Source organism: Ctenopharyngodon idella, chromosome 10 (genome assembly GCF_019924925.1).
Source record: "Ctenopharyngodon idella isolate HZGC_01 chromosome 10, HZGC01, whole genome shotgun sequence".
Classification (NCBI taxonomy): Eukaryota; Metazoa; Chordata; class Actinopteri; order Cypriniformes; family Xenocyprididae; genus Ctenopharyngodon; species Ctenopharyngodon idella.
In genome coordinates this window covers 3,553,354-3,576,124 of record NC_067229.1, presented here as the reverse complement: position 1 = coordinate 3,576,124, position 22,771 = coordinate 3,553,354, and the positions used below count along the sequence as shown (strand labels likewise).

Sequence of the window (22,771 nt, the reverse complement as noted above, 5' to 3'; positions counted from 1 at the left end):
CAGTGTTAAAGCAGCCAAAAAAGTTAATTGGAAAGTTCAAGGATCTAGAGCTAAACTAAAGGAAATGCTATTCACCAAAATTGAATATATAATTTTCAATCATAAATAAATAAGTGAAGCTGGCAAACCTGTTTTTTTTCTTTGTTTGTTTGTTTTTTTGAGTTGTTTAATTGCTGTCTATGGAGGGGTTAGAGACCTCTTGGATTTTTATTAAAAAAATATCTTAATTTGTGTCCTAAAGATGAACAAAGTTCTTACATGTTTGGAAAGACATGAGGGTGTGTAATTAATGACAGAATTTTCATTTTTGGGTGAACTAACCCTTCAAAGAAAATAAGTAACTTTATTTTGGCCAGTAAAAGTTTATTGAGTAATTTCTACTTAGATGAAGTTTACTTTGCAATACTTTTAACTCAAACAATGTAACACTGAAAGAAAAAAAAAAAAAAACATGCTTTTTTAAGTGTATGCCCAAACATAGAGATCACAATACTTGGTACACAATGGATTGTTTTTGAGTGTCAATTTGAGTAGAAAATTAACTCCAAATGTCACAAAATGGCAAGTTACTAAACCTAACAACAAAAGCAATGATAAAACAGTGTGAATACAGCTAAAAGAGCAAAAAAAAAAACCTTATTAATTATTCATGCCCCAGTGCATGATAGGAACACTAGGTTTACTTAATTTTATAATGGTGATATTTAATTTCTACAAGCTTGAACTGAGTTCTAATATAGAATTTACTTTGTTTTTATGAATTCTTGCCTGAACTTTTTCATGTGGAAATTACATTTGTTTTCTTCTGTAGTAGCTCAGAATCATTTTATCAGAGTAATTTTAAAATACAAAGATTTGAATAGTATTTTCTTGTAAAACGTACTCCAAATTATCTTTGTTTTATTAACAACTCATTTCAAAACATTTCAAAATCATATTTTGCAGTGTAGGTGGCGCCAATGAGGGAAGAAACGAAGCTTTTCAAAGCTTCGAATCAATTGAACCACTGAATTGCTTCGCAAAATGATTCACTGTTTCGATGCGTTCGAAACGCCACACGCTAGTGACCCCTGCTGGTCAGAACAGTGTAAATGCACAAAAAACTCAGGCCAAACATTCATAAAATTTACTATTAGGCTATTCCTTTTAACTACACTAATGTCTAATTAAACGTCTACAAATGTATAAAATCACAGCTTAAGTGAATTAAGTGTAATATTTGTGTATATTCAAATACACAGATGTTTCAGACGCATTTTCATTCAATATTGCTTAGTGTCTGTTTGTACAGGAATAAAGTTCAACATAAGCATATGCTGTTTAAACACCAAGCTTTTACTGTTATAAAAATACAGATTTGTGAGCATTAGTGGAACTGAAGGTTTCAGACATAGACATAATAATAAATACATTTTTTATGTCTATGGTTTCAGAATAAACACGCAACACGTGATTGTTGTCAGGTGGTGAATCCGGCCAATCGTGAAACAGCTGTGTCGTCATCAGAGCCAGTGCAGCCAAATGCAAATTTTCTAATTGAAAACCTCTTTTTTTTAAGATTTAAACATGAGATGAAAATGTATTTTGAATCTATTGAGTTCTCTAAAATGCCAAACGTCACAGTCATGTGGCTTCCGCGCTGTCTCAAGTCGGACAACATTTTTAACCGGCATGCACTGCTTCAAGTCTGATGTCGATCGGTCTGTGTGAAGTCGGACAAGCCTACACACTCCGAACCACTGAATGTAAACAAACGATTCCCAAAAGTTTCGAAGCTTCATGAAGCAGTGGCTGCATCCGGAAACTGAAAAATGCAAGGTAGGAAGACATTAAGGCACGTCTGAATCCAAAGTTAGCTTCACTTCCTGTCTCATGAGATGCCTTCATCTGATCGATTTTTGAAGGCAGCATAGATGTATTCTTCACTGCCTTTGATATCCCACAATCTTAAATATGGCGTCTGAAAGTTGCGGTTGGTGGTCAGTTTGTGTGTAAATTTATGACCATTGTTTTCTACTTTTGATGTTACTTCTAGCGAAAAAGTACTATTATGCTACTTAAACGTTCGCTTAGTTATCACCAAGCTCGCGCTATTTTGCTGTTGATTAAACCGTTACGTTGCCTCAGAAGTCTCAGAGTTTCGTGAGGTACCTTCGGGCGCAAACGCTGCCTGTAAAGTCATTGCATGATTGGGCAACGAGGCAACAAGTGAGCTGCCTGTTTCAAAATCGCCCATTCACTAGGCGGCGCTATGTGCATGTGCCTGATTCAAACAAGCGGAAGATTCGGCCATTTTAGATATAGGACTACCGGAGTGCGCTTCTTTGCGGTTCTTGAAAATGAAAAGCAATATTGACTGTTTGTTTCAGCATAGAAGAACTCATCCAAATAATTCGCAAATAAGTGCTATTCAGTGTAAATAGTCTCTATGTAATTCGTTTTCTCTCTGTTAGTCGTCTCGTATAATATCTCTGGCTGAGGGTGCGGCTCAGAAACGGATCTCTGACGAACAATCAGAGGACTGTAATAACTTCAAGGATCATATCTCTTCACGCAACTGTACAACAAGATGAAGAGCGCACTTATACTTGTTCTTTCCTCATTATTCGCGATCGGTAAGTCTGTTTTTGAGTGTAGAAGCTGCAGTACTTTCGGTTTCGTTTTCTACCCAGCGAACAGAATTTTGTTATAAGAACGTTTTCCAAATATTCAGTGTTGGTTCTGGGAACGTAAAAAATGTCGTTTTCTTGACGTTAGAGGAACGTTTGAGGTATGGTGTTCCTCAAACGTCAGCAATTACAGGAAAATGTTCCTTAAGTCAGCAATTACAGGAAAGAAAATAAGTGGCAGTCATTTGTCTGTTATTGAAACAGACATGTTGATCAACTTTATCAATGCAAAAATGTTTTCTGAAAACACCTGCAATTGCTGAAAAAGAAAGTCATAGTGTTCTTATTTCTCTTTCTTTCAGTGTTTGTTCACAGAAGGTGTTTGAATGATTGAAAGAATGTTTCAGGAACATCATACTAACCTTTAAATAACATTCTACTAACATTAAGGAAACTGGACATTTTTATGTTCTTGGAATGTTACAAATCAACGTTCCTACAATGTTCAATTTTAAATCAAAATTAAGTTTTGAACATTTGAGGAACATTATACCTTATAAAAACGTTTCTCTAATATCAAGAAAACTGGACATTTTTTACGTTCCCAGAACCAACACTGAATATTTGGAGAACGTTCTTATAACAAAATTTCTGTTAGATGGGTATGCACATTTTCTTTTCAATACCTTATTTTCCCTGCTGAGTTTATAAAAAAAAATAACCCTGATCACTTTTATAAAGGTGTACCGCATCTTTTTGTATATTGTTCAACAACAATGACTAAACCACTTAATATGTTAGTCACAGTAATATTTAAAGTAGAGTTTAAATATTAATCAGTTGTTGCAGCCACATAGGCTTTAGTTGTACTAAATATTTAGCAGAACTAAAGCCTATGACATCTTAAAGATGTCTATCAGATATTTGTTAACAGCAGATGCTTTCCAGATGAAGTGATCTTTAACAGACATCTTGCAGGTGTACTTGTGCTATTATTTATTTGGAACCCTGTTATTGGCTTTATTAGGCTATTTTGTAATGGTATTATATAACAGTATTTTTTCATTTTAATTTAAGAATAGAGATTTCCACTGATCATGTCAGCAAGACTCGTGATTTCTAGGTGTGTTTTATAGGCTAAGTAACTGTTTGTGTTTGTTCTTCAGGTGTGTTTGGTGAGTCAGTGTCAGTGAAGGAGGGAGGGTCACACACTTTACAGACTGGCATTACAATACAGGGTAGTGATGAGATAGAGTGGAGGTTAAATGAAATGCTTATATTTAGAATCAGTAGTGTAGCCGGTAAGATCACAGTATTAGATTCTACCGACGGGGCATTCGGAGGCAGGCTGAATGTGGACAAACAGACTGGAGATCTCAAGATCACAAACATCAAAACCACAGAGTCTGGACAATATACACTAAAGATCAGCAGCACCAAAGGGTCCTCAGACAAGATATTCACTGTCAATGGTGAGTATGTTTTTTAATATAATAATGTTATTTACATAGTTATCAGTATTTAAATTCTGTGAAATTTGTATTTTTACAGATGCAAAATCTGTACTGGTAAGCTGTGTCACTTAAAGTTTGTTAGCATTTGATATTTAAAGTGTTAGTTCACCCAAAAATGAAAATTCTGTCATTTATTACTTACCCTCATGTCGTTCCACACCCGTAAGACCTTCGTTCATCTTCAGAAAAAGGATGAAGATATTTTTGATTAAATCCGATGGCTAAGTGAGGCCTGCATTGACAGCAAGATAATTAACACTTTCAGATGAACAAAAAGCTACTAAAGACGCATTTAAAACGGTTCATGTGACTACAGTGGTTCAACCTTAATGTTAATGAACCAACAAAAATATTTATTGTGTACCAAAAAACAAAATATCGACTTTATTCAACAATATCTAATGATGGGCGATTTCAAAACAAGCTTTATGAATCTTTTGTTTCGAATCAGTGGTTCAGAGCGTGTATCAAACTGCCAAAGCCAAAGTTTCAGTAAACAAGGCTTCATTACTTCATAAGTGTTTTGAAATTTCAATGGTTCACGTGACTGGCAGTTTGATTCACGCTCTGAACCACTGATTCGAAACAAAAGATTCATAAAGATTCAAAGCTTCATGAAGCAGTGTTTTGAAATCACCCATCACTAGATATTGTTGAAAAGTCGTTCTTTTGTTTTTTTGGTGCACAAAATGTATTCTCGTCGCTTCATAATATTAAGGTTGAACCACTGTAGTCACATGACCTGTTTTAAATGCGTCTTTAGTAGCTTTCTGGGCATCTGAAAGTGTTAATTATCTTGCTGTCAATGCAGGCCTCACTGATTAATCGGATTTCATCAAAAATATCTTAATTTGTGTTCCGAAGATTAACGAAGGTCTTACGGGTGTAGAATGGCATGAGGGTGAGTGATAAATGACAGAATTTTTATTTTTGGGTGAACTAACCCTTTAATCCAACTGCTTCATTATAATAGGACACATCAACAGATTTATGTGTTAAAAACAAAAAAAATGATTTGTTTTGTTGATAAATGATTCATCAGTCAATGATGTCCCTCAAAACAGCTGTGAAACGAGACGGTTTGTATTTTGTGTTGTTTGTATGAATTTAGACATGAATTTTTCCACTATAGATAACTAAGAATTGTCTGTATTTCATTGGCTCTGTGCTGCACTCTTATTCAATACAATTGAATCTAATCAAAGATGGGGAAAAAGCAGGTTTCAAAATAATAGTCATGCAGTTGTTATTCAATATTGAGCATGTTAAAGTTCCTTAATGAGACCAGCAGCCCAGACAAAAAAAATCAATCTTTCAGTGAGTTTACTGATGATAATTCAAATGCAAATAGGTGTGGTTTTATAACAAAATACAGAAATAAACTTACATGAGTGATGAAATTACATTAACATTTTACAGGGATCACATGCTACAGACTGATGGTGGACCACACTGAATAAAACAATTTTCACTCAGAAATTCCTAGTAATTTCACAAATAAAATGTGTGAAATTTTGTGGTAGAAAATCTGAAATTGTATTTTCTTGTAAAACGGTAATCCAGTAATCTGTGTTTTATGAAGAATCATTTTTCACAGTGTAGAAGTGTCTGCTAGCCTAGAAGCTCTGTGATCTCCTTCACTGTCAGTGTTATTAATGACTGTCTCTCTCTAGTTGTTCCAGGTCCAGATCCAGGTCCAGGTCCAGGTCCAGATCCAGGTCCAGATCCAGGTCCAGATCCAGGTCCAGATCCAGGTCCAGATCCAGGTCCAGATCCAGATCGAGGTCTGTCTTCAGGAGCGATAGCAGGGATAGTTATTGCTGTTCTTGCAGCGGTGGCTGCAGCTGTTGGTGGGATTTACTATGGCTACGGGAAAAAGGGACAAATGTGTAAGTATTACAGCTGAAAAATATTGCTGTAGATTGTAAAGGTGTATCAGATGATGCTTAGTCAGGTTTAAACCTTTTTGTGCCTTTGTGTTTGTGATTGAATGTGTTCTTGCAGCAGGGTCATTCTGTGTCAGCTCAACCAGAGGTCCCCGGCTCATTTTTGATTTTGGTGATATTTTGTTCTGTAGAAAGACAAACATTAACGTCTTCACATCTCCGTTTTCAGCTCCTCCCCGACTGCATGTGGGTTTTGGAGCCAAATTAGAGGAGTGTAAAAATTACTTTAGAAAGATGGCAGCATCATTATTTTATTTTTACACAGAGATTGGTAGGTCTGTTAGTAAAATCTGCTGACTTTAGCCATCTTTGTTTCATTATGGGAAAAAGCACTTCTTGTGTTGTTTGTCTCAAGTTTGCATCCCTGTAACTCAAGAAGTATTAAAGATATCTTATTATCCTTTTAGATTCTGTTTTTTAACAAACTTTCCTTTTGGTATTTTCATTTTAAAGGCCCTCAGTGGTTCAATGCCAGAGAAATGGAGATCTTAATGTGGCTCCATGAGTAAATTGGTAAATTAAACACATTTTCAGTGGTCACCAAATGTGGTTCACGTTGCATACTCATCTGCATAGAACATACCTGTCTGAGTGCCGTAAATATTCCTTTTCCAAAGTTTGCATGCCTGTAACAAGTATTCATGATATCTTAATATCCTTCTAGATTCTCATTCTTAATAAACTTTTCTTTTGAAATCCTCATTTTCAAGGCCCTATATAGTTCAGTCCCATAGATATAGGGATTTCAAAGCATGTCCAAATTGTTGAATTTTACATTTTCAGTGATCAAAAACCAAATGTGGTTTATTTTGTGCACAGCTGATACTGCATTTAAAGATTTAAACTAGAAATGTATCTTGTTTCCCTCTATCAAAAGAATTGAATAAAACAAAACTCTCTGAGTACCAAAATCCACTGAAAATGGTTGAGGCACATTAACTTGCTCTCAAAAGTGTATTTATACGAATCTGTATTTGAATCAGTTTTAGGGATATTTGGAAGAAATGATTTTGTTCATTTTAACAGCTTCTGATGCTACCAAGAGAGTTTAAATACACAGTATCCTAACTACACGTTACCGCATTGATGTTCCTATATCTATGAGACTGAACCATAATAGGGCCTTAAAAATGAAGATTCCAAAAGAAAAGATTAATTGGAACAAAAATCTAAAATGACATTAAGATATCTTAAACACGTCTTAAATTAAAGACATGTAAACTTCGGAAAAATGTTTGTTTTAGCACTCAGAGATGGGTGTTGTATTCAGTTCTTTAGATAGAGGGGAAACAACATACATTTCTAGTTTAAACATTATTTATTCTTCAGACATTCCTCTTTACATGCAGTAAGTATCATCTGTGTGCAATGTTAACCACATTTGGTTTTTGATCACTGAAAATGGGGAAAATGCTTTGAGATCCCCATATCTATGGGACTGAACTATATAGGGCCTTGAAAATGATTTCAAAAGGAAAGTTTATTAGGAATGAGAATCTAAAAGGATTTAAGATATCTTGAATACTTTTATAGTTGCAGGCATGTAAACTTTGGAAAAGGAGTATTTATGGCAATCAGGGATGTTCTATGCAATTGAGATGATAGAAAACACAAGATACATTTCTAGTTTCAACATTATTTGATCTTCAGATATTCCTCTTTAAAGCAAAAAGTATCGGCTGTATGCAGTGACCCACATTTGGTTTTTGATCACTGAAAATGTTCAATTTACCAATTTACTCATGGAGCCACATTAAGATCTCCATTTCTCTGGGATTAAACTACTGAGGGCCTTTAAAATGAAGATGCCAAAAGGAAAGTTTAAGAACCAGAATCTAAAAGGGTATTAAGATATCTTTAATACTTCTTGAGTTACAGTCATGCAAACTTGAGACAAACAACAAGAAGTGCTTTTTTCCCCATTTTTGAATGGTCACTGTTGGCATATAAGATTTTACTAATAGACCTACAAATCTCTGTGTAAAAATAAAATAATGATGCTGTCATTTTGCTGCCAAGTGAAAATTGTCATTTTGACCCCACTCAACAAAATATTATTAATATTATTGTATTATTATTACTCAGTAAACGTACATCTGTGATATTTAATATTTTGGCTTTCATCACTATTTATGTTAGTCTTTCTTCAGAAAAAAATATTAACAAAATCAAAAATTTGAGCTGGGGACCTCTGGTTGAGTTGAGACAGAATGACTCTGCTGGATAAAGAACAATCTGAACAAAAACGCATTAAATCACAAACACAAAATCAAAGGTTTGAGCTGCGGAAGTTTCCAAAATTTTGTTGATTTGATACAGAGTGACCCAGCAGCATTATAAAGCACTATCACTAATACTCAAATATAAAAGCTGGCAGTGATATGAAAGATTTTGAAGATTTAATGACCAGAAAGCAGGAGGCAGATGTGAGGCAAATGTTTTTGTTCATTTGTTTTTTTTTTATTGTTCTTCTTATAATTTGTTCAATATTTCTGTTTGTACAGTATGAGCTTCTGTGACAGATATTAACTGTCTCTGGTAAGTAACTCAAATCTTCTGGTGTAATACATTCACTTATTATCATTATTAACATCTATTCTTATTTTAGCAATATGTGAATTTTGATGAAGGATTGTATATAAAAAATGCTTCACTGCAATGAGCTGTTTATGAATTTTGTCTCTTTTGTCATATCAGTCTCAATCCTCATGATGCTGTGAAATCAGTTTTCAAGAACAGCTTTTATTTGAAGAGATCTGATCTATTTTTAAATCATCTAAATGAAATAATCTGATCATTAAGATCAAAATCTGTTACCTAAAAAAATACACTAACTTGAGATATTAAGAAAAAATTTCTTAACAATAGTAATATTGTATTGGTATTGTGTTTGTGTATTATAGCCGGTGTTTTTCCAATCTGAGTGAATTCTTCAGTTACGCACAAATGCTATTGTGAGACACTTAATTGGTCAAAACTCCTTACTGTACATCAAAAAAAAAAAAAAAAAAAAGGTATTTTGCGTCATGTTTTTCATTTTTAATTGCATCTGTCTCTTAATATCTTTTTGTTGTTGTTGTTTTGTCAGATTCCACTACATAGAGAAGAAATGAGCCAGAGGACACAGACCTGCCTTTGGTGAAGGAAAGCTCTTCCAACAGCTTTATTATGAAAATAATGTAACAGATTTCTCCTCGTGAACCTCTAAAATCCTGTGTATGCCAATGAATCTAATCTAAATCTCACATTTCATTCCTTTCACTCATTCTGAATTCTGGATAGTCCACTTTACACCATTCTTCAATTATTAGCCAAAATATCTGATGAAAAAAGTCATGTATAGACTAAATAAAAAATAAAATTAAAAAAAGTGACACTTTTAGAAATTGTAAAAGTTTGTTTGTGCCACACTGACTGTTTTGCTCTGTGTACAAAGTTTGATGTGATTGCAGGAAGTATCTGCATATTTATTTCTATTTGCTTACCTTATAATATAAACTGTGCCTTATTTTTATGTCAAACAACATAACTGCACTTAATTTCACCTATTTCGTGTTATCTGCAATAAATCTGAACATCTAGCTCTGATTGTGAATGTAAATGTAAACCGTCTGATTCAGGTGATGATTATTTGTTGTATAAGCTTATTGTTAATTTGTTTTTAGTTATTTTATTAGAGAAGGTTTAGCTTGGAATTATTTGTATTTGATGTTTCAAGCTTAATGCAGAACATTTGCTTCACTAAATAAAATAGTGAGGAAAAAATTTTTCTAAAACTATATTCTGGCTGCTGTTGTCTGGTTTGTTTAGTCTGTGAAAGTGAGATGACCAACAGCTTCAGTAGTATGTAGCAATGGATGTGGACTTCTCACAAATGAATGTTTGTCAGATTAATTGCTAGATTCAACTCTCTTGAGCTCTAGAGCCAGATTACTAAACAAGGCAGATTGAGAGACCATAATCACATAAAACTGCAGATGGGAGAGGAAACTTATGCGGTCGATCTACAAACACAGGTCATTTCCATAATGACCAACACATTCACCAAGAGTTGAGATCCAGTTAATGAAACACATGTTGAGCTCACAATGCTATAATGCTTTTTTTTAGCTGCTGTTCCTCAAAAATCCACCAGATGGCGTCATTTATCAGTTAAATCAATATACCGCTGATGATCCAAGTAGAAAGATTTACATATCAGTACACCAGTAAAATCAATTCTAGTAATAACTCCATGTGTATAGTATTTTGTGTAACTGAATCATCAATCCTGTTAATTTCTTTTACCTTCTGTGGATCCTTGCCTCATTCAACACTCTGATGCTCTAAACTTTCACCTTTATCATTTTAGGATTCAGCATTTGACCTTTACTCACCCTGACTAGCTGTTGAACTCATTCCTGAACAGTGTCTAATCAACTGTAATTTAAAAAGCTTTCCGTTTCATTTAGGTCTATTTATAAAGGATAGTGGAGCTAATCTCCGGAAGGTGATTCTGGTTACTATGGCGCTCTTGTACAGTAATAGGCAATTAATGTTTCCCCCTTCACTTTATTTGTACGTTTCTGCACATATTATAAGCTTTTCCGACTCAAGATTCAGGCCAGGCCATTTCAAACAAGGGATGTTGCAAACATGGGCATTAGTATAGTGATTTTTTTTTTTTTTTTTTAACGACTGTAAAAGTATGGTAATGTGGTATCAGAAAGATCCTGAAAGAAGAAAAAAAAAAAAAAACATGCTTTTTTAAGTGTATGCCCAAACATAGAGATCACAGTACTTGGTACACAATGGATTGTTTTTGAGTGTCAATTTGAGTAGAAAATTAACTCCAAATGTCACAAAATGGCAAGTTACTAAACCTAACAACAAAAGCAATGATAAAACAGTGTGAATACAGCTAAAAGAGCAAAAAAAAAAACCTTATTAATTATTCATGCCCCAGTGCATGATAGGAACACTAGGTTTACTTAATTTTATAATGGTGATATTTAATTTCTACAAGCTTGAACTGAGTTCTAATATAGAATTTACTTTGTTTTTATGAATTCTTGCCTGAACTTTTTCATGTGGAAATTACATTTGTTTTCTTCTGTAGTAGCTCAGAATCATTTTATCAGTGTAATTTTAAAATACAAAGATTTGAATAGTATTTTCTTGTAAAACGTACTCCAAATTATCTTTGTTTTATTAACAACTAATTTCAAAACATTTCAAAATCATATTTTGCAGTGTAGGTGGCGCCAATGAGGGAAGAAACGAAGCTTTTCAAAGCTTCGAATCAATTGAACCACTGAATTGCTTCGCAAAATGATTCACTGTTTCGATGCGTTCGAAACGCCACACGCTAGTGACCCCTGCTGGTCAGAACAGTGTAAATGCACAAAAAACTCAGGCCAAACATTCATAAAATTTACTATTAGGCTATTCCTTTTAACTACACTAATGTCTAATTAAACGTCTACAAATGTATAAAATCACAGCTTAAGTGAATTAAATGTAATATTTGTCAAATACACAGATGTTTCAGACGCATTTTCATTCAATATTGCTTAGTGTCTGTTTGTACAAGAATAAAGTTCAACATAAGCATATGCTGTTTAAATACCAAGCTTTTACTGTTATAAAAATACAGATTTGTGAGCATTAGTGGAACTGAAGGTTTCAGACATAGACATAATAATAAATACATTTTTTATGTCTATGGTTTCAAAATTTTCTAAATGAAAACCTCTTTTTTTAAGATTTAAACATGAGATGAAAATGTATTTTGAATCTATTGAGTTCTCTAAAATGCCAAACGTCACAGTCATGTGGCTTCGGCGCTGTCTCAAGTCGGACAACATTTTTAACCGGCATGCACTGCTTCAAGTCTGATGTTGATCGGTCTGCGCAGGGCTGTGTGAAGTCGGACAAGCCTACACACTCCGAACCACTGAATGTAAACAAACGATTCCCAAAAGTTTCGAAGCTTCATGAAGCAGTGGCTGCATCCGGAAACTGAAAAATGCAAGGTAGGAAGACATTAAGGCACGTCTGAATCCAAAGTTAGCTTCACTTCCTGTCTCATGAGATGCCTTCATCTGATCGATTTTTGAAGGCAGCATAGATGTATTCTTCACTGCCTTTGATATCCCACAATCTTAAATATGGCGTCTGAAAGTTGCGGTTGGTGGTCAGTTTGTGTGTAAATTTATGACCATTGTTTTCTACTTTTGATGTTACTTCTAGCGAAAAAGTACTATTATGCTACTTAAACGTTCGCTTAGTTATCACCAAGCTCGCGCTATTTTGCTGTTGATTAAACCGTTACGTTGCCTCAGAAGTCTGTCCGAAATGAGTTTCGTGAGGTACCTTCGGGCGCAAACGCTGCCTGTAAAGTCATTGCATGATTGGGCAACGAGGCAACAAGTGAGCTGCCTGTTTCAAAATCGCCCATTCACTAGGCGGCGCTATGTGCATGTGCCTGATTCAAACAAGCGGAAGATTCGGCCATTTTAGATACAGGACTACCGGAGTGCGCTTTTTTGCGGTTCTTGAAAATGAAATAAATGCTATTCAGTGTAAATAGTCTCTATGTAATTCGTTTTCTCTCTGTTAGTCGTCTCGTATAATATCTCTGGCTGAGGGTGCGGCTCAGAAACGGGTCTCTGATGAACAATCAGAGGACTGTAATAACTTCAAGGATCATATCTCTTCACGCAACTGTACAACAAGATGAAGAGCGCACTTATACTTGTTCTTTCCCCATTATTCGCGATCGGTAAGTCCGTTTTTGAGTGTAGAAGCTGCAGTACTTTCGGTTTCGTTTTCTACCCAGCGAACAGAATTTTGTTATAAGAACGTTCTCCAAATATTCAGTGTTGGTTCTGGGAACGTAAAAAATGCAGAAATGCTGAAAAAGAAAGTCATAGTGTTCTTATTTCTCTTTCTTTCAGTGTTTGCTCACAGCAGGTGTTTGAATGATTGAAAGAATGTTTCAGGAACATCATACTAACCTTTAAATAACATTCTACTAACATTAAGGAAACTGGACATTTTTATGTTCTTGGAATGTTACAAATCAACGTTCCTACAATGTTGAATTTTAAATCAAAATTAAGTTTTGATCATTTGAGGAACATTATACCTTTTAAAAACGTTTCTCTAATATCAAGAAAACTGGACATTTTTTACGTTCCCAGAACCAACGCTGAATATTTGGAGAATGTTCTTATAACAAAATTCTGTTAGCTGGGTATGCACATTTTCTTTTCAATACCTTATTTTCCCTGCTGAGTTTATATATAAAAAAATAAAAAAAACCTGATCACTTTTATAAAGGTGTACCGCATCTTTTTGTATATTGTTCAACAACAATGACTACATCACTTAATATGTTAGTCACAGTAATATTTAAAGTAGAGTTTAAATATTAATCAGTTGTTGCAGCCACATAGGCTTTAGTTGTACTAAATATTTAGCAGAACTAAAGCCTATGACATCTTAAAGATGTCTATCAGATGTTTGTTAACAGCAGAACTGCTTTCCAGATGAAGTGATTTTTAACAGACATCTTGCAGGTGTACTTGTGCTATTATTTATTTGGAACCCTGTTATTGGCTTTATTAGGCTATTTTGTAATGGTATTATATAACAGTATTTTTTTCATTTTAATTTAAGAATAGAGATTTCCACTGATCATGTCAGCAAGACTCGTGATTTCTAGGTGTGTTTTATAGGCTAAGTAACTGTTTGTGTTTGTTCTTCAGGTGTGTTTGGTGAGTCAGTGTCAGTGAAGGAGGGAGGGTCACACACTTTACAGACTGGCATTACAATACGAGGTAGTGATGAGATAGAGTGGAGGTTAAATGAAATGCTTATATTTAGAATCAGTAGTGTAGCCGGTAAGATCACAGTATTAGATTCTACCGACGGGGCATTCGGAGGCAGGCTGAATGTGGACGAACACACTGGAGATCTCAAGATCACAAACATCAAAATCACAGAGTCTGGACAATATACACTAAAGATCAGCAGCACCAAAGGGTCCTCAGACAAGATATTCACTGTCATTGGTGAGTATGTTTTTTAATATAATAATGTTATTTACATAGTTATCACTATTTAAATTCTGTGAAATTTGTAATTTTACAGATGCGAAATCTGTACTGGCAAGCTGTGTCACTTAAAGTTTGTTAGCATTTGATATTTAAAGTGTTAGTTCACCCAAAAAATGAAAATTCTGTCATTTATTACTCTCCCTCATGTCGTTCCACACCCGTAAGACCTTCGTTCATCTTCAGAAAAAGGATGAAGATATTTTTGATAAAATCCGATGGCTCAGTGAGGCCTGCATTGACAGCAAGATAATTAACACTTTCAGATGAACAAAAAGCTTCATGAAGCAGTGTTTTGAAATCACCCATCACTAGATATTGTTAAAGTCGTTCTTTTGTTTTTTTTGGTGCACAAAACGTATTCTCGTCGCTTCATAATATTAAGGTTGAACCACTGTAGTCACATGACCTGTTTTAAATGCGTCTTTAGTAGCTTTCTGGGCATCTGAAAGTGTTAATTATCTTGCTGTCAATGCAGGCCTCACTGATTAATCGGATTTCATCAAAAATATCTTAATTTGTGTTCCGAAGATTAACGAAGGTCTTACGGGTGTGGAATGGCATGAGGGTGAGTGATAAATGACAGAATTTTTATTTTTGGGTGAACTAGCCCTTTAATCCAACTGCTTCATTATAATAGGACACATCAACAGATTTATGTGTTAAAAACAAAAAAAAATGATTTGTTTTGTTGATAAATGATTCATCAGTCAATGATGTCCCTCAAAACAGCTGTGAAACGAGACTGTTTGTATTTTGTGTTGTTTGTATGAATTTAGACATGAATTTTTCCACTATAGATAACTAAGAATTGTCTGTATTTCATTGGCTCTGTGCTGCACTCTTATCCAATACAATTGAATCTAATCAAAGATGGGGAAAAAGCAGGTTTCAAAATAATAGTCATGCAGTTGTTATTCAATATTGAGCATGTTAAAGTTCCTTAATGAGACCAGCTGCCCAGACAAAAAAAATCAATCTTTCAGTGAGTTTACTGATAATTCAAATGCAAATAGGTGTGGTTTTATAACAAAATACAGAAATAAACTTACATGAGTGATGAAATTACATTAACATTTTACAGGGATCACATGCTACAGACTGATGGCGGACCACACTGAATAAAACAATTTTCACTCAGAAATTCCTAGTAATTTCACAAATAAAATGTGTGAAATTTTATGGTAGAAAATCTGAAATTGTATTTTCTTGAAAAACATACTCCAGTAATCTTTGTTTTATGAAGAATCATTTTTTACAGTGTAGAAGTGTCTGCTAGCCTAGAAGCTCTGTGATCTCCTTCACTGTCAGTGTTATTAATGACTGTCTCTCTCTAGTTGATCCAGATCGAGGTCTGTCTTCAGGAGCGATAGCAGGGATAGTTATTGCTGTTCTTGTAGTGCTGGCTGCAGCTGTTGGTGGGACTATTTACTATTTCTACAAGAAAAAGGGACAAATGTGTAAGTATTACAGCTGAAAAATATGTGCTGTAGATTGTAAAGGTGTAGCAGATGATGCTTAGTCAGGTTTAAACCTTTTTGTGCCTTTGTGTTTGTGATTGAATGTGTTTTGTTCAGGTTGGTCTTGCAGCAGGGTCATTCTGTGTCAGCTCAACCAGAGGTCCCCGGCTCATTTTTGATTTTGGTGATATTTTGTTCTGTAGAAAGACAAACATTAACGTCTTCACATCTCCGTTTTCAGCTCCTCCCCGACTGCATGTGGGTTTTGGAGCCAAATTAGAGGAGTGTAAAAATTACTTTAGAAAGATGGCAGCATCATTATTTTATTTTTTACACAGAGATTGGTAGGTCTGTTAGTAAAATCTGTTGACTTTAGCCATCTTTGCTTCATTATGGGAAAAAGCACTTCTTGTGTTGTTTGTCTCAAGTTTGCATCCCTGTAACTCAAGAAGTATTAAAGATATCTTAATATCCTTTTAGATTCTGTTTTTTAACAAACTTTCCTTTTGGTATTTTCATTTTACAGGCCCTCAGTGGTTCAATGCCAGAGAAATGGAGATCTTAATGTGGCTCCATGAGTAAATTGGTAAATTAAACACATTTTCAGTGGTCACCAAATGTGGTTCACGTTGCATACTCATCTGCATAGAACATACCTGTCTGAGTGCCGTAAATATTCCTTTTCCAAAGTTTGCATGCCTGTAACAAGTATTCATGATATCTTAATGTCCTTCTAGATTCTCATTCTTAATAAACTTTTCTTTTGAAATCCTCATTTTCAAGGCCCTATATAGTTCAGTCCCATAGATATAGGGATTTCAAGGCATGTCCAAATTGTTGAATTTTACATTTTCAGTGATCAAAAACCAAATGTGGTTTATTTTGCGCACAGCTGATACTGCATTTAAAGATTTAAACTAGAAATGTATCTTGTTTCCCTCTATCAAAAGAATTGAATAAAACAAAACTCTCCGAGTACCAAAATCCACTGAAAATGGTTGAGGCACATTAACTTGCTCTCAGAAGTGTATTTATACGAATCTGTATTTGAATCAGTTTTAGGGATATTTGGAAGAAATGATTTTGTTCACTTTAACAGCTTCTGATGCTACCAAGAGAGTTTAAATACACAGTATCCTAACTACACGTTACCGCATTGATGTTCCTATATCTATGAGACTGAACCATAATAGGGCCTTAAAAATGAAGATTCCAAAAGAAAAGATTAATCGGAACAAAAATCTAAAATGACATTAAGATATCTTAAACACGTCTTAAATTAAAGACATGTAAACTTCGGAAAAATGTTTGTTTTAGCACTCAGAGATGGGTGTTGTATTCAGCTCTTTAGATAGAGGAGAAACAACATACATTTCTAGTTTAAACATTATTTATTCTTCAGACATTCCTCTTTACATGCAGTAAGTATCATCTGTGTGCAATGTTAACCACATTTGGTTTTTGATCACTGAAAATGGGGAAAATGCTTTGAGATCCCCATATCTATGGGACTGAACTATATAGGGCCTTGAAAATGATTTCAAAAGGAAAGTTTATTAGGAATGAGAATCTAAAAGGATTTAAGATATCTTGAATACTTTTATAGTTGCAGGCATGTAAACTTTGGAAAAGGAGTATTTATGGCAATCAGGGATGTTCTATGCAATTGAGATGATAGAAAACACAAGATACATTTCTAGTTTCAACATTATTTGATCTTCAGATATTCCTCTTTAAAACAAAAAGTATCAGCTGTATGCAAAGTGACCCACATTTGGTTTTTGATCACTGAAAATGGGGAAAATGCTTTGAGATCCCCATATCTATGGGACTGAACTATATAGGGCCTTGAAAATGATTTCAAAAGGAAAGTTTATTAGGAATGAGAATCTAAAAGGATTTAAGACATCTTGAATACTTTTATAGTTGCAGGCATGTAAACTTTGGAAAAGGAGTATTTATGGCAATCAGGGATGTTCTATGCAATTGAGATGATAGAAAACACAAGATACATTTCTAGTTTCAACATTATTTGATCTTCAGATATTCCTCTTTAAAACAAAAAGTATCAGCTGTATGCAAAGTGACCCACATTTGGTTTTTGATCACTGAAAATGTTCAGTTTACCAATTTACTCATGGAGCCACATTAAGATCTCCATTTCTCTGGGATTAAACTACTGAGGGCCTTTAAAATGAAGATGCCAAAAGGAAAGTTTAAGAACCAGAATCTAAAAGGGTATTAAGATATCTTTAATACTTCTTGAGTTACAGTCATGCAAACTTGAGACAAACAACAAGAAGTGCTTTTTTCCCCATTTTTGAATGGTCACTGTTGGCATATAAGATTTTACTAATAGACCTACAAATCTCTGTGTAAAAATAAAATAATGATGCTGTCATTTTGCTGCCAAGTGAAAATTGTCATTTTGACCCCACTCAACAAAATATTATTATTAATATTATTGTATTATTATTACTCAGTAAACGTACATCTGTGATATTTAATATTTTGGCTTTCATCACTATTTATGTTAGTCTTTCTTCAGAAAAAAATATAAACAAAATCAAAAATTTGAGCCGGGGACCTCTGGTTGAGTTGAGACAGAATGACTCTGCTGGATAAAGAACAATCTGAACAAAAACGCATTAAATCACAAACACAAAATCAAAGGTTTGAGCTGCGGAAGTTTCCAAAATTTCGTTGATTTGATACGGAATGACCCAGCAGCATTATAAAGAACTATCACTAATACTCAAATATAAAAGATGGCAGTGATATGAAAGATTTTGAAGATTTAATGACCAGAAAGCAGGAGGCAAATGTTTTTGTTCATTTGTTTTTTTTGTTTTTTGTTTTTTTTAATTGTTGTTCTGATAATTTATGTTCAATATTTCTGTTTGTACAGTATGAGCTTCTGTGACAGATATTAACTGTCTCTGGTAAGTAACTCAAATCTTCTGGTGTAATACATTCACTTATTATCATTATTAACATCTATTCTTATTTTAGCAATATGTGAATTTTGATGAAGGATTGTATATAAAAAATGCTTCACTGCAATGAGCCGTTTATGAATTTTGTCTCTTTTGTCATATCAGTCTCAATCCTCATGATGCTGTGAAATCAGTTTTCAAGAACAGCTTTTATTTGAAGAGATCTGATCTATTTATAAATCATCTAAATGAAATAATCTGATCATTAAGATCAAAATCTGTTACCTAAAAAAATACACTAACTTGAAATATTAAGAAAAAATTTCTTAACAATAGTAATATTGTATTGGTATTGTGTTTGTGTATTATAGCCGGTGTTTTTCCAATCTGAGTGAATTCTTCAGTTATGCACAAATGCTATTGTGAGACACTTAATTGGTCAAAACTCCTTACTGTACATCAAAAAAAAAAAAAAAAAGGTATTTTGCATCATGTTTTTCATTTTTAATTGCATCTGTCTCTTAATATCTTTTTTTTGTTGTTGTTTTGTCAGATTCCACTACATAGAGAAGAAATGAGCCAGAGGACACAGACCTGCCTTTGGTGAAGGAAAGCTCTTCCAACAGCTTTCTTATGAAAATAATGTAACAGATTTCTCCTCGTGAACCTCTAAAATCCTGTGTATGCCAATGAATCTAATCTAAATCTCACATTTCATTCCTTTCACTCATTCTGAATTCTGGATAGTCCACTTTACACCATTCTTCAATTATTAGCCAAAATATCTGATGAAAAAAGTCATGTATAGACCAAATAAAAAATAAAATTAAAAAAAGTGACACTTTTACAATTTCTAAAAGTTTGTTTGTGCCACACTGACTGTTTTGCTCTGTGTACAAAGTTTGATGTGATTGCAGGAAGTATCTGCATATTTATTTCTATTTGCTTACCTTATAATATAAACTGTGCCTTATTTTTATGTCAAACAACATAACTGCACTTAATTTCACCTATTTCGTGTTATCTGCAGTAAATCTGAACATCTAGCTCTGATTGTGAATGTAAATGTAAACCGTCTGATTCAGGTGATGATTAATCGTTGTATAAGCTTATTGTTAATTTGTTTTTAGTTATTTTATTAGAGAAGGTTTAGCTTGGAATTATTTGTATTTGATGTTTCAAGCTTAATGCAGAACATTTGCTTCAATAAATAAAATAGTGAGGAAAATTTTTTTCTAAAACTATATTCTGGCTGCTGTTGTCTGGTTTGTTTAGTCTGTAAAAGTGAGATGACCAACAGCTTCAGTAGTATGTAGCAATGGATGTGGACTTCTCACAAATGAATGTTTGTCAGATTAATTGCTAGATTCAACTCTCTTGAGCTCTAGAGCCAGATTACTAAACAGGGCAGATTAAGAGACCATAATCACATAAAACTGCAGATGGGAGAGGAAACTTATGCGGTCGATCTACAAACACAGGTCATTTCCATAATGACCAACACATTCACCAAGAGTTGAGATCCAGTTAATGAAACACATGTTGAGCTCACAATGCTATAATGCTTTTTTTTAGCTGCTGTTCCTCAAAAATCCACCAGATGGCGTCATTTATCAGTTAAATCAATATACCGCTGATGATCCAAGTAGAAAGATGTACATATCAGTACACCAGTAAAATCAATTCTAGTAATAACTCCATGTGTATAGTATTTTGTGTAACTGAATCATCAATCCTGTTAATTTCTTTTACCTTCTATGGATCCTTGCCTCATTCAACACTCTGATGCTCTAAACTTTCACCTTTATCATTTTAGGATTCAGCATTTGACCTTTACTCACCCTGACTAGCTGTTGAACTCATTCCTGAACACAGTGTCTAATCAACTGTAATTTAAAAAGCTTTCCGTTTCATTTAGGTCTATTTATAAAGGATAGTGGAGCTAATCTCCGGAAGGTGATTCTGGTTACTATGGCGCTCTTGTACAGTAATAGGCAATTAACGTTTCCCCCTTCACTTTATTTGTACGTTTCTGCACATATTATAAGCTTTTCCGACTCAAGATTCAGGCCAGGCCATTTCAAACAAGGGATGTTTTGTCCTTAGTTTAATTTAGAATGGGAAATGCAAACATGGGCATTAGTATAGTGATTTTTTTTTTTTTACGACTGTAAAAGTATGGTAATGTGGTATCAGAAAGATCCTGAAAGAAGAGGTCATATTAAAACTATGGATACCATGGTAAATTGTTTTTAAATGCTAATTTACCTTTAAAAAGTTGTGCTTATATCCTTAATACGACGAAATAGTAATTCCTGCCTATGTAAACAACACATTCAGGTGTCGTTTGTTCTGTGAGAATATGATTCTTCCTTCTAGTTATGTTATAGTTTAATTTCTGAGGGTGTTTACATCTGCTGCCTTGGACCAAAAAGGTGGTCCATTTCCCGATCACGAACATGGCAGCTTTGCAGTTGTTCGTTGTCAAACACAAAAGTATCCCAGCAACCGAATCCTAGCGGATAGACTCTGCTAGCACTGTTGCGTTTGTACCGTTATAACAGAGAGGGTCATTTAACATGTTTCACACACTTGATTCCGCAAACGTTTACTGAGCGGTTTTAATATATTGTATATTGTATAAATTGATATACTGTATTCATATTTGATTAATTGTATTTGTTTAAAAGCGAATGTTATCATATCTCACTGCTTGCAGCCATTTTCGCGTTACGTCACATGTAAACAAAAGTTACGGACTTCCGCATGAGTTGTAAATCCGATTTAAGTGGCGTTATATTGCACTTTTTTTTTTTTTTAGCATAAGTTGGAAAGTATCACTTTGTGAGGTGGGCAAAGTAACATTTAATATAATTTAATATAAAATATTTAATATAAAAATATAACTGCGCATGTTATAATTTTCAAGTAAGTGGATTTTTACCTGGTGGACGATTAACAGTTAAAAAATTCCCACAGGCTTCGATCAAATGACGCACCCAAGCAATATCATAGCTGATTTGGCTCTTTATACTGGTAAACCACCTAGCAACCACACAGAACACCCTATTAACCGCATAGCAATTCACTGACACCTCAGGACACCTTGGTAGGTGACAGAACTGGAAGCAGGTGGAGATCTTCACGAGGAGTTTGGCGCCATCAAGGTGATTTTTTTTTTTTAGTTACGCTTTTTCCTGACACATTTGGGGTTTAACTTCATTTTTATGAGACTATTCTACTGCTTGTTTTAAATTTCTGATTGAATTACATTTGATTACGATTTCAATTATGCATTTTGTTGTATCTTTTGGCGTTGTGAAGCGCAGAATTGGCATAAATCGTTTGTAGGCTAATGGTTCTTTTGTAATAATCATTGGGCAATTCATGCTAGAACAAAGTTGTTTTGTAGATAGCAATTAGGTGTAAAACGGGGACCCTGTCTGTTACATCTGCAAACTGCTTTAAACTACACCGCAAATCACCCTCATATCGCCATTTAAAAACAAAACAAAAATATTTAGCCCTATATATATAAATTTAATAGGCTATCCATTACTTCGGCAATCATATTTTCTGTCGGCTGGTTAGAATTAGAACCAATTCATTCGTGAATGAATCACTCTTTTGAGTCGGTTCTTTTCAATGAATTGGCCAAACATGTTAAGGCAAGAACCATAGACTGTAAAAAAAATATGGACGTAGTGTCCGTGAGGTCACCCGTAGATTTCTGAAGAGCATTTTTGAAGCGAAAATGAGGCCGCCGCCATCTTAGCTGCGCGTCACCGCACGGCACTGCCGGATAACTGAAAATGGGCAAAGAGGCAGGATGTGGTTGGAACCAATAATGTAACTGGTTGCTTAAACCATGCAGGCCTAGCGCGACGTGATCATGTTAGCAGAAGGAGGTATCTATCTATCTTAGATAATATCTCAAATATTAATAAAGATAACACGTTTATTAGAAAGTTCCAAAGGTGTATTGTCAATCTACGGTGTCTTTAAGATCTGCTCCAACACCAGTAACTAATATGAGTCGGGTGTGCAAATAACAACACGAAAAATCAAACGGGACTTTATATACCCCGGGGTTTTATAACCCCAAATTACATACCTTTATAATGAAATAGCGATCGCGAGATGAATCCAATCCGTGGCACTTAATTGGGTAAAATGTCCATGAGTGTCCATTGCAAAACAAAAAACA

General features: G+C 34.4%; 2 protein-coding genes and 2 long non-coding RNA genes across 10 annotated transcripts in view; 2 read left to right on the top strand and 2 right to left on the bottom strand.

Annotated features, from left to right (window-relative positions):
- Nucleotides 1-22,771, bottom strand: part of LOC127519749 (uncharacterized) — a 172,663-nt gene that overhangs the window by 129,743 nt on the left and 20,149 nt on the right. The window lies entirely within an intron of this gene.
- LOC127519885 (uncharacterized) lies at nt 137-9,850 on the top strand. 5 transcript variants are annotated; one of them, XR_007931927.1, is made up of 7 exons: nt 137-151; nt 465-1,818; nt 2,454-2,615; nt 3,776-4,081; nt 5,797-6,012; nt 8,574-8,607; nt 9,158-9,850. It is a non-coding gene; the product is annotated as an uncharacterized LOC127519885 (long non-coding RNA). The 5 variants fall into 5 exon arrangements; XR_007931928.1 differs by lacking the exon at nt 2,454-2,615; XR_007931929.1 differs by lacking the exons at nt 137-151; nt 465-1,818 and adding an exon at nt 1,840-1,979.
- Nucleotides 9,298-19,757, bottom strand: LOC127519898 (uncharacterized). Its single transcript, XR_007931947.1, has 2 exons — nt 19,575-19,757; nt 9,298-9,614 (listed from the first exon to the last, which is right to left on the bottom strand). It is a non-coding gene; the product is annotated as an uncharacterized LOC127519898 (long non-coding RNA).
- Nucleotides 11,827-22,771, top strand: part of LOC127519843 (uncharacterized) — a 46,288-nt gene continuing 35,343 nt past the window's right edge. Inside the window, exons 1-6 of one of the 3 annotated variants that reach the window (XR_007931900.1) lie at nt 11,828-12,083; nt 12,671-12,832; nt 13,821-14,126; nt 15,506-15,628; nt 18,537-18,570; nt 19,118-21,731. The gene's annotated coding sequence lies outside the window, so the exon portion shown is untranslated. The other 2 variants (XR_007931899.1, XR_007931898.1) reach the window with 2 other exon arrangements.